Genomic DNA, 9,869 nt, shown 5'->3' on the forward strand with positions numbered 1-9,869 from the left:
ATTTTGTAGCTTCCCTTCCAGAACTTTCTACAAAGGGAACTTTCCCTGGGGAAATGCAAAACCCCATCCAGGGCTCCCACCTCCAACTCCCCCCTCCAGCTCCTTCTTTAGGCCTCACAAGTTACATACAACTTTGATCCTGCAAATTTCCCAAAAATTATTTCCTTTCATCACAACGGTACTAAGCCTTTGTCGGCAGTGCCCTAGGTCAGGAGTTCTTGTTTTCACAAGCTTCTGGTGTTGAGACGCCCAGACCAGGAGCGAACGCTCGGCTGCATGGCTGCACCATCCATCTGTTCCCAAGTGTGTGGTTCCAAGCAGGTGCCCACAAAGTGCTGCTTAGCTCTGACTGGGCCTCCAATGCATGGCGCTGGAGGGATGCCATGAGGGGTCTGGTGTCACTGACCTTCCACACTTCAAATTCTGCTAAGTAAGCATGTTGATGGTGCCTTGGGATTAGGTTTAGATTTCTAGCAAAGTTGTTCTATAGTGGCTTTGTTGCTTTGCTTTTTTTTTTTTTAAGGCTGCCCATGAGTAGAGATTTGTATGCACAAGCTGCCACCTTGTGATGGATGTGGGCAATGCATGTTGAAGGGAGTTGGGGCTTCTGCAAGCATCTGATTGATGGTGGGCGCTCATGGCACACGGGCACAGCTGACATTCCAAAGCAGGACTTCCCTAACTATGGTCTGGGGACCGTATTTGTGGCAGGAGGAAAAGCATTCCATGACTCTGGACCATACTCTAAATCTGCTGAATTAGCAACTCTGGTGAATGACATAGTGGTTTCACGTGCTCTGGGGTGAGTCTAATGTGTAATACAGTTTGAGAAACAGAGCTAGGATGATGATCTTAGAGTCATAGACAGTTGTCTTGTGAGAAAGTGTTACATCTCCACATACCCATCTTCTTTGATCCCAGCTGGGGTAACTTCCCTGATAAAATCATCATGAGTTGAAAATACAGTAAGTTGGACACGCAGTGTTGGCCACTCAGGGAACCCCAAGGATCCACCTGATGGAGCTGCCAGCACCCCGGAGGTGCATCCTATGGTGCATTGCAAGGCCAGGAAGAGCTCAAAAGGCAGAATTCAAAGTTTGATGCCTGTTAATCTCATACCATGCAGAAGCCAAAAGATCCGAAGTCAAACAAGCCCAAGTTCAGACTGTTTTTACAACCAAATTTTTGAAATCATGTGAGTTCATAGACCCCCATGAAATTGGATCCCTGCTCCAAATCAGGGTCAGAGAGCAGGGTGGAGAGGAGTTTGTGTGGAGGTAGACCTAATGTGAACTTCTCATACATATTATCAAGAAAGATACACTTAGAACCAGATAGAAAGTTTAGGGGTTAAGGCATTTGCCTTGCACACAGCCAGCCCTGGTTCTGTTCCCAGCACCATATATGATCTCCCATGCACTGTCAAGAGTGATCCCTGGGCACAGAGCTAGGTATAAGCTCTGAGAACCACTGAGTGTGCTCCCACCACCCACCCCTCCTCCACAAAAGAAAGAGAAAGACACTCTCGTTTGACTTATCTCCTGGTTGAACTCAGTGAGTTTTCAGAAATATAGGTAGCCCTTGTGGACTTGACTAATTAGGAAAGGTTATACTTACTCAAGTAAAGTCTTGTGAGTTATTTTTAGATTAGCATATTTAACTTTTTTCCAATTATAAAAATTATTTCAGTGTTATAGAGAAATAGTACAGTGGGTAGGGTACTTGCGTTGCATGCAGCCTACCCAGGTTTTTTTTTTTAATTTTATTTTGCCTACCCAGATGGAGACGTTACTGAGACTGCTCAAGAAATTCGATGATCAACGGGATGATGATGATGATGATGATGATGATGATGATGATGATGATGGTGATTTTGACTACCCAGGTTTGATCCTTGACACCCCATATAGTTCCTGGAGCACCACCATGAGTGATTGCTGAGGTTAGAGTGAGGAGTAAGCCCTGAACACTGCTGGGTGTGGCCACAAAACAAAATAATTTGTTTAAACAAACCTTATAGTTGTCTCTTAATATTAAATCTTTTATTATTTTCATAGCAAATTTATTATGAAAAACTGCAATAGTTTATCTCTGTCTTAATGTTTTTGATGGTATTGGCATCCAGAAAACTGGGATATCTGCAATATTCAGTATTGAAAACCTCTTTTTTAAATTTTTATTAATGAGTCACCGTGAGGGTGGCATTACAGAGTTTTGTGCCTGTGTTACAGTTATACAATACTTGAGTACCCATCCCTCCACACCAGTGCCCATTCTCCTCCACCGATGGCCCCAGGGTCCTTCTCCCCCCCATGCTATCTCCCCCGCAGCCCCCCCCCCGCCCTGTGACAGGGAATTCCTTACTGTTCTCTCTCTCCTTTTGGGTGTTATGGTTTGCAATGGAGATACTGGGTGGCTATCGTGTTCAATCTATAGGCTGCTTTCAACCTGCCTCTCCTACCCTGAGTGGATCCTCCACTACACTTTAGTTGGTGTTCCCTTCTCTATCTGAGCTGCCCTCTTCCCCAGCATGTGAGTTCAGCTTCCAAGCCGTGGAGCAGGCCTCCTGGTACTTATTGCTACTATTCTTGGGTGTTAGTCTCCCATTCTGTTGTTGAAAACTTAATTTTTAACCAAAAAATTGCGATAGTTAGTGTAGAGGGAAGAAATCTATTTTAAAATTTAGTTTGGGGTTCTGGAAGACCAGATATTTCATTAAAAATCTTCTTCCTTTTTTTTTTTTTGCTTTGGTTTCCTTTTTCTCAGGTATCCCAGACCCCAGAGCATGGAGCTGTGAAGATCCCTTGCGCTCAGCACCATGACCTGCTCCAGGCACTTTTTAAAGCACTGAGGCATCTCTTGGGTTCCTCTCCCTGCCCCACTCCTGCCCGCACTTGACCCAATATCCAAAAGCAGCAGGGGAGGGGGTGAGAGGGTGGGGAAGTTATGGGTGGCATCTGGATTTGAACTCACAACCTCACGTTTGTCTGGCAAGTGATAAACCATCTCTTTTTGTGTCTTTTTGTTTATTTATTTTTGCTTTTTGGGTCACACCTGGTGATGCACAGGGGTTACTTCTGGCTCTGCACTCAGGAATTACTCCTGGCGGTGCTCAGGGGATTATATAGGGTGCTGAGAATCAAACCCAGGTTGGCTGCTTGCAAGGCAAACGCCCTACTCGCTGTGCTATCGCTCCAGCCCTGTTTGTTTTATTTTAATGGTGAAGAAGTTGGTATCAAGGGCCAGGAGGATTGCCCCACAGCTGGAAGCCTGCTTCATGAGCAGAGGGGAGAAGGCAGGTGGAATAGAGAAGGGATCACTAAGAAAATGATGGCTGGAGGAATCAGTCGGGATGGGAGATGTGTACCAAAAGTAGATAATGGACTAATCATGATGCCCTCTCAGTGTCTGTGTTGCAAGCCATAATTCCTAAAAGTAGAGAGAGAATATGGGGAGCATTGTCTTCCATGGAGGCAGGGGGAGGGTGGGAGAGGGGGGGTTACCGGGGTTATGGGCGGTGTGGAATGTGCACTGCTGGAGGGATTGGTGTTTGATCATTGTGTGATTGTAACCCAAACATGAAAGCTTGTAACTACTATCCCATAGTGATTTAATAAAATTTTTCTTAAAAGTTGGTATCAAAATCAGGAAAATTTGCAGTTTAGTTTCAGTAACAGCTGTTTGATAAACAGAATCACTCGTGTGCTCTCATGAGTTTCTTAATTCCTTTAATGCTGTCAAGGGCATTTATGCACATTGAATTCGGTTCCTGTGGGACTTGGCTCATATCCCTGATTTTACATCATCTCATATTAGTATGCAGTAAATAAAATTTCAAGTTGATATCTTCAGAAGTGTAATTTTGGCTCACATTCTGAAATTGTTATCAGTAAATCACCAATGGTTTTCTGGCATGCATTGCTTTTTATTTTTACTAGCATCGTCTTCCTTTGTGGATTTTTTTAAATAAATCACTTTAAGATACAGTTACAGACTTACAAACTTTCGTGATCATGTTTCAGTCATACACTGATCAAGTACCATCCCTCCACCAGTGCCCATTCTCCACCCACCAATGTTCCCAGTATCCCTCCCAGCAATCCCACCCCATCACTCACCTCGTGCCTCTGTGGCAGGCACAATCCTTTCTTTCTTTCTTTCTTTCTTTCTTTCTTTCTTTCTTTCTTTCTTTCTTTCTTTTTTTCTTTCTTTCTTTCTTTCTTTCTTTCTTTCTTTCTTTCTTTCTTTCTTTCTTTCTTTCTTTCTTTCTTTCTTTCTTTCTTTCTTTCTTTCTTTTTACTTGTTCTCATTTTTAAATCATTTTATTTTGGGCCACACCTGGAAATACTCGATGTGACTCCTGGCTCTGTGCTCAGGTATCACTCCTGGTGGCTAGGGAGTCCATACAGGGTTCCAGGGATCAACTACATGCAAGACAAGTGCCCTACCCACTGTCCTATCACTCTGGTCTCCTGTTTTGTTTTTAAACAGGCAATAAGCGTAACACTCTAGATGTAAATCTTATGATAACTTCAAGATAAATCCTTAGAAGGAGCACACAAATAAGGCAAGTGGAATCAAATAATTATTCAGTAGTATAAGGAAGGAGAATAAGGTAAGAGGCATACTAAAAATTCACCTGGAGCCCACATAGAAAAACGGCAATAAACTAAGTATCAATAGCCTGCATTCACCAACCAAAAGGCAGAATAGACAATGGATAAAGAAATTAAATCCAACCTTGCAGTCTATGGGAGATACAGTAAGCTCCAATGTAGAAAGCTTGGAAAATAATCCTCCAGAAAATGTCAGTTTAAAATAAAGTTAGTAACAGTCATACTTCAGTTTGGAAAAATATATTATAAGAGGCAGGGATAATAAAAAACATAAGTACATAATAACTAAACCATCATCAATACAACAAGTGGTTTTAATATTCATTAGCATATACACACCAAACAAAAGAACATCAAATTATATAAAGTAACTATTAACATACATGCAGGGAGACAAACAGCAACATAATAGTAACAAGGAAATTTAACACCTGGACCTCACCAATGGACAAAATCAACATGGAAATGACAATCTTATACTGGGAGTTGAGTTATACAAGTTTAATAAAAATTTATATAGGGCTTTTCACACAAAGTATATAAATACAAAGTATATAAATAATATAAATATTATTTCAAATGCACAGGGAACATTATCCAGGAAAGAGCACATGTTGTTATACATAGTAAGTTTCAATAAGTCATATCACTTATCCCTGATGAATAGTTGTTTTTATTTGCCTGTCCCTGAGCATGCAATGAGCATGTGTGTGCACCTGTTGACCATCTGTTTGAGGAAGGATTTGTTCAGTTCTTTTCCTGTTTTTGATAGAACTGTCTTTCTTTTGAATAATGTGAATTATTTATATATATATTTCTTTTTTTAATTTTTTTCATCTGGACTAAATTGATCTAATAAAATTACATTAAGAATTGAAATGAATTATACATTATTGTGCTCATGTTTCCCCCATACAAAGTTCGAGAACCCATCCCTTCACCAGTGCCCATCCTCTACCACCAGTAAACCCAGCATCTCTCCCACCCTCCCCAGTCCCGTCTCCCTCCCCACCCCACATTGCCACTATGGCAGGGTATTCCCTTTTGTTCTCTCTCTCTGATTAGGTGTTGTGGTTTGCAATAAAGGTGTTGAGTGGCCATTGTGTTCAGTCTCTAGTCTACATACGGCAAGCATCACCCTTCCCCCGCATGACTTCCGACCACATATTACTTAGTGTTCCCTTCTCTGAGTTGCCCAGAATGAGAGACTAGCCTCCAAGCCATGGAGTCAACCTCCTGGTACTTATTTCTACTATTCTTGGGTGTTAGTCTCCTAGTCTACTATTCTATATTCCATAGATGAGTGCAATCTTTCTATGTCTGTCTCTCTCTTTCTGACTCATTTCACTTAGCATGATACTTTCCATGCTGATCCACTTATATGCAAACTTCATGACCTCATTTTTTCTAACAGCTGCATAGTATTCCATTGTATAGATGTACCAGAGTTTCTTCAACCAGTCATCTGTTCTAGAGCACTCAGGTTTTTTCCTGAATTTGGCTATTGTAAACAGTGCTGGCTATTGTAAACAGTGATTCTGGCTATTGTAAACAATGCTGCGATGAACATATAAGTGCAGATGTCATTTCGACTATACTTTTTTGCTTCTCTGGGATATATTCCCAGCAGTGGTATTGCTGGGTCAAATGGGAGTTCAACCTCTAGTTTTTTGAGAATCATCCATATTGTTTTCCAAAAGGGCTGAACTAGTCGGCATTCCCACCAGCAGTGTAGAAGGGTCCCTTTCTCCCCACATCCTCTCCAACAGTGGTTGCTTTTGTTCTTTTGGATGTGTGCTAGTCTCTGTGGTGTGAGGTGGTATCTAATGGTTGTTTTGATCTGCATCTCCCTGATGATTAGTGATGTAGAGCACTTTTTCATGTGCCTTTTGGCCATTCGTATCTCTTCCTTGGGAAAGTTTCTGTTCATTTCTTCACCCCATTTTTTGATGGGGTTCGATGTTTTCTTCTTGTAGAGTTCAACCAGTGCTTTATATACCCTTGATATCAACCCCTTATCTGATGGGTATTGTGTAAATATCCTTTCCCATTTTGTATTCTGGTCACTGTATCTTTTGCGGTGCAGAAGCTTTTTAGTTTAATGTAGTCCCATTTGTTGATCTCTGTTTTTACTAGATTGCTTAGTTCCGTGTCATCTTTGAAGATACCTTTATCTTCAATATCGTGGATGGTTTTGCCGACCTTGTCTTCAATGTACCTTATGGTTTGTGGTCTGATGTTGAGGTCTTTAATTCATTTTGATCTGACTTTTGTGCATGGTGTCAGGTCGAGGTCTAAGCCCATTCTTTTGCATGTGGTTGTCCAGTTGTGCCAGCACCATTTGTTAAAGAGGTTTTCCTTGCTCCACTTCACATCTCTTGCTCCCTTATCAAAGATTAGATGATCATACATTTGAGGTTGTGTGTAGGGATATTCCACCCTGTTCCATTGGTCTTTGGCTCTGCCTTTGTTCCAGTACCATGCTGTTTTAATTGTTACCGCTTTGTAGTAGAGTTTAAGGTTGGGGAGGGTGATGCCTCCCATAATCTTTTTCCCAAGAATTGTTTTAGCTATCCGTGGGCGTTTAGTGTTCCATATAAATTTCAGGATTGCTTGATTCATTTCTTTGAAGAATGACATGGGTATCCTTATAGGGATCGCGTTAAATCTGTATAATGCTTTGGGGAGTATTGCCATTTTGACAATGTTGATTCTCCCTATCCATGAGCAGGGGATATGTTTCCATTTCCTCATGTCCTCTTTCATTTCATGGAGTAGCGTTTTATAGTTTTCTTTATAGAGGTCCGTTACTTCTTTAGTTAAGCTGATTCCAAGGTATTTGATTTTCTGGGGCACGATTGTGAATGGAATTGCTTTTTTCATGTCCCTTTCCTCTGTCTCATTGTTTGCATATAGGAAGGCCATGGATTTTTGGGTATTGATTTTATAGCCTGCGACTTTACTGTACAGGCCAATTATTTCTAAGAGTTTCTTACTAGAGCTTTTAGGCTTCTCTAGGTATAGTATCATATCGTCTGCGAATAGTGAGAGCTTGATTTCTTCCTTTCCAATCTGAATCCCCTTAATATCTTTTTCTTGCCTGATGGGCTATTGCTAATATTTCCAGTACTATATTAAAGAGAAGTGGTGAGAGCAGGCATCCTTGCCTAGTCCCCGATATTAGAGGAAAGGCCCTTAGTTTTTCTCCATTGATGATAATGCTTGCCATAGGTTCGTGGTAGATGGCTTTGACTATCTTGAGGAAAGTTCCTCCAAAACCCATTTTGGTGAGAGTTTTTTATCATGAATGGGTGTTGGATCTTGTCAAATGCTTTCTCTGCATCTATTGATATGATCATATGGTTTTTTTTTTTTTTTTTTTTTTTTTAATTTTTATTAAATCACCATGTGGAAAGTTACAAAATTCTCAGGTTTATATGTGAGTTATACAATATTCAAACACCCATCCCTTCACCAGTGCCCAAATTCCACCACCAGAAACCCCAGTTTACCCCCCGCCCCCACCCCCTACCCCCTACTGTATAACTAATGAATTTCACTTCATTTTTTCTTTACCTTGATTACATTCCATAATTCAACACAAAACTCACTATAGTTGACATAACTCTCTCTCTCTCTTTTTTTTTTCTCTTTTTCCTTTTCCATTTTTTTTTTTTAATTTTTCCCCCTCATCCCCCTTCCTGCGCCTCATAGTATGGTGTACTCCAGATCATATGGTTTTTATCTTTACTTTTGTTGATATGATGGATTATGTTGATTGATTTCCGAATGTTAAACCATCCTTGCATCCCCGGGATGAATCCCACTTGGTCACGGTGTATGATCTTTTTGATGAGTTGTTGGATTCTATTTGCTAGTATTTTGTTGAGGATCTTCGCATCGGTGTTCATCAAGGATATTGGTCTATAGTTTTCTTTGTTAGTGGTGTCTTTGTTTGCTTTTGGTATTAGGGAGATATGTGCCTCGTAGAAACTGTTCGGAAGGGCTCCTGTCTTTTCAATTTCCTGGAAAAGCTTGAGGAGAACTGGCAACAAGTCTTCTTTAAATGTTTGGAAGAATTCGCCAGTGAATCCGTCTGGACCTGGGCTTTTGTTTTCGGGAAGGCTTTTGATTACAGTTTCGATTTCCTTGATATTTATGGGCCTATTCAGGTATTTCAAGTCTTCTTGGTTCAGTCTTGGGAGATTGTAAGAATCAAGGAATTCTTCCATTTCTTTTAGGTTCTCTTGTTTCGTGGCATACAGATTTTCAAAGTAGTCTCTGATGGTCTTTTGAATCTCCTTGGTTTCTGTTGTGATGTCCCCCTTTTCATTTCTGATTCGGTTTATTAGGGTTTTCTCTCTTTCTTTCTTTGTGAGTCTTGCTAGCAGTTTATCAATCTTATTTATTTTCTCGAAGAACCAGCTCTTTGTCTCATTGATCTTTCGGATTGTTTTTCGGGTTTCCATATCGTTAATTTCTGCTCTAAGTTTTATTATTTCTTTCCTTCGATCTGGTTTGGGTTCCTTTTGCTGGTCCTCTTCTAAGATCTTGAGCTGCGAAGTCAAGCATAGGCCCTTTCTTCCTTTCTGAGGAAAACTTGCAGAGCTATAAATTTTCCCCTTAATACAGCTTTAGCTGCGTCCCATAGGTTATGGTAGCTTGTGTCTTCATTCTCATTTGTTTCAAGGTATTTTTTGATTTCTTCCTTGATTTCCTTCGTGACCCACTCATTGTTCAATAGTGAGTTGTTTAATTTCCAAGTGTTTGATTTGGTTCTCTGCATCTGTGCGTGATTAATTTCCATCTTCAGTGCATCATGGTCTGAGAAGATAGTTGATACAATTTCTATCTTCCCGATTCTATTAAGGTATAATTTGTGACCCAGAACGTGGTTTATTTTGGAAAATGATCCATGTGCGCTGGAAAAGAATGTGTATTCTTTCTTTTTCGGGTATATAGCCCTGTATAGGTCTATTAGCCCTGAATCTTCCATTTCTTCCTTCAGAGCCATTGTTTCCTTGCGAGTGTTGTTCTTGTCGACAATCCTTCTTTCTTACTCTCTTTCTCCCTTGGGGTGTTATGGTTTGCAATACAGGTACTAAGCAGCTATCATATTTAGTACATAGTCTACTTTCAGCATGCATGTCCCATGAGTGAGTCCTCCAACCATCATTCACTTAGTGTTCTCTTCTCTATTCCATCTGCCTTTTCCCCCAGCATGTGAGGCTGCGCCCAAGAGATGGACGTCCT

General features: G+C 40.8%; 1 long non-coding RNA gene across 1 annotated transcript in view; it reads left to right on the forward strand.

Annotated features, from left to right (window-relative positions):
- The window catches only part of LOC129400816 (uncharacterized), a 102,358-nt gene extending 100,442 nt beyond the window's left edge, over positions 1-1,916 (forward strand). Inside the window, exon 4 of the long non-coding RNA XR_008627922.1 lies at positions 1,780-1,916. This is a non-coding gene — a long non-coding RNA (uncharacterized LOC129400816). The remainder of the gene's footprint in view (positions 1-1,779) is intronic.
- Positions 1,917-9,869: the final 7,953 nt, after the last annotated feature.

The sequence above is a fragment of the Sorex araneus genome, chromosome 1 (assembly GCF_027595985.1).
Source record: "Sorex araneus isolate mSorAra2 chromosome 1, mSorAra2.pri, whole genome shotgun sequence".
NCBI lineage: Eukaryota > Metazoa > Chordata > Mammalia > Eulipotyphla > Soricidae > Sorex > Sorex araneus.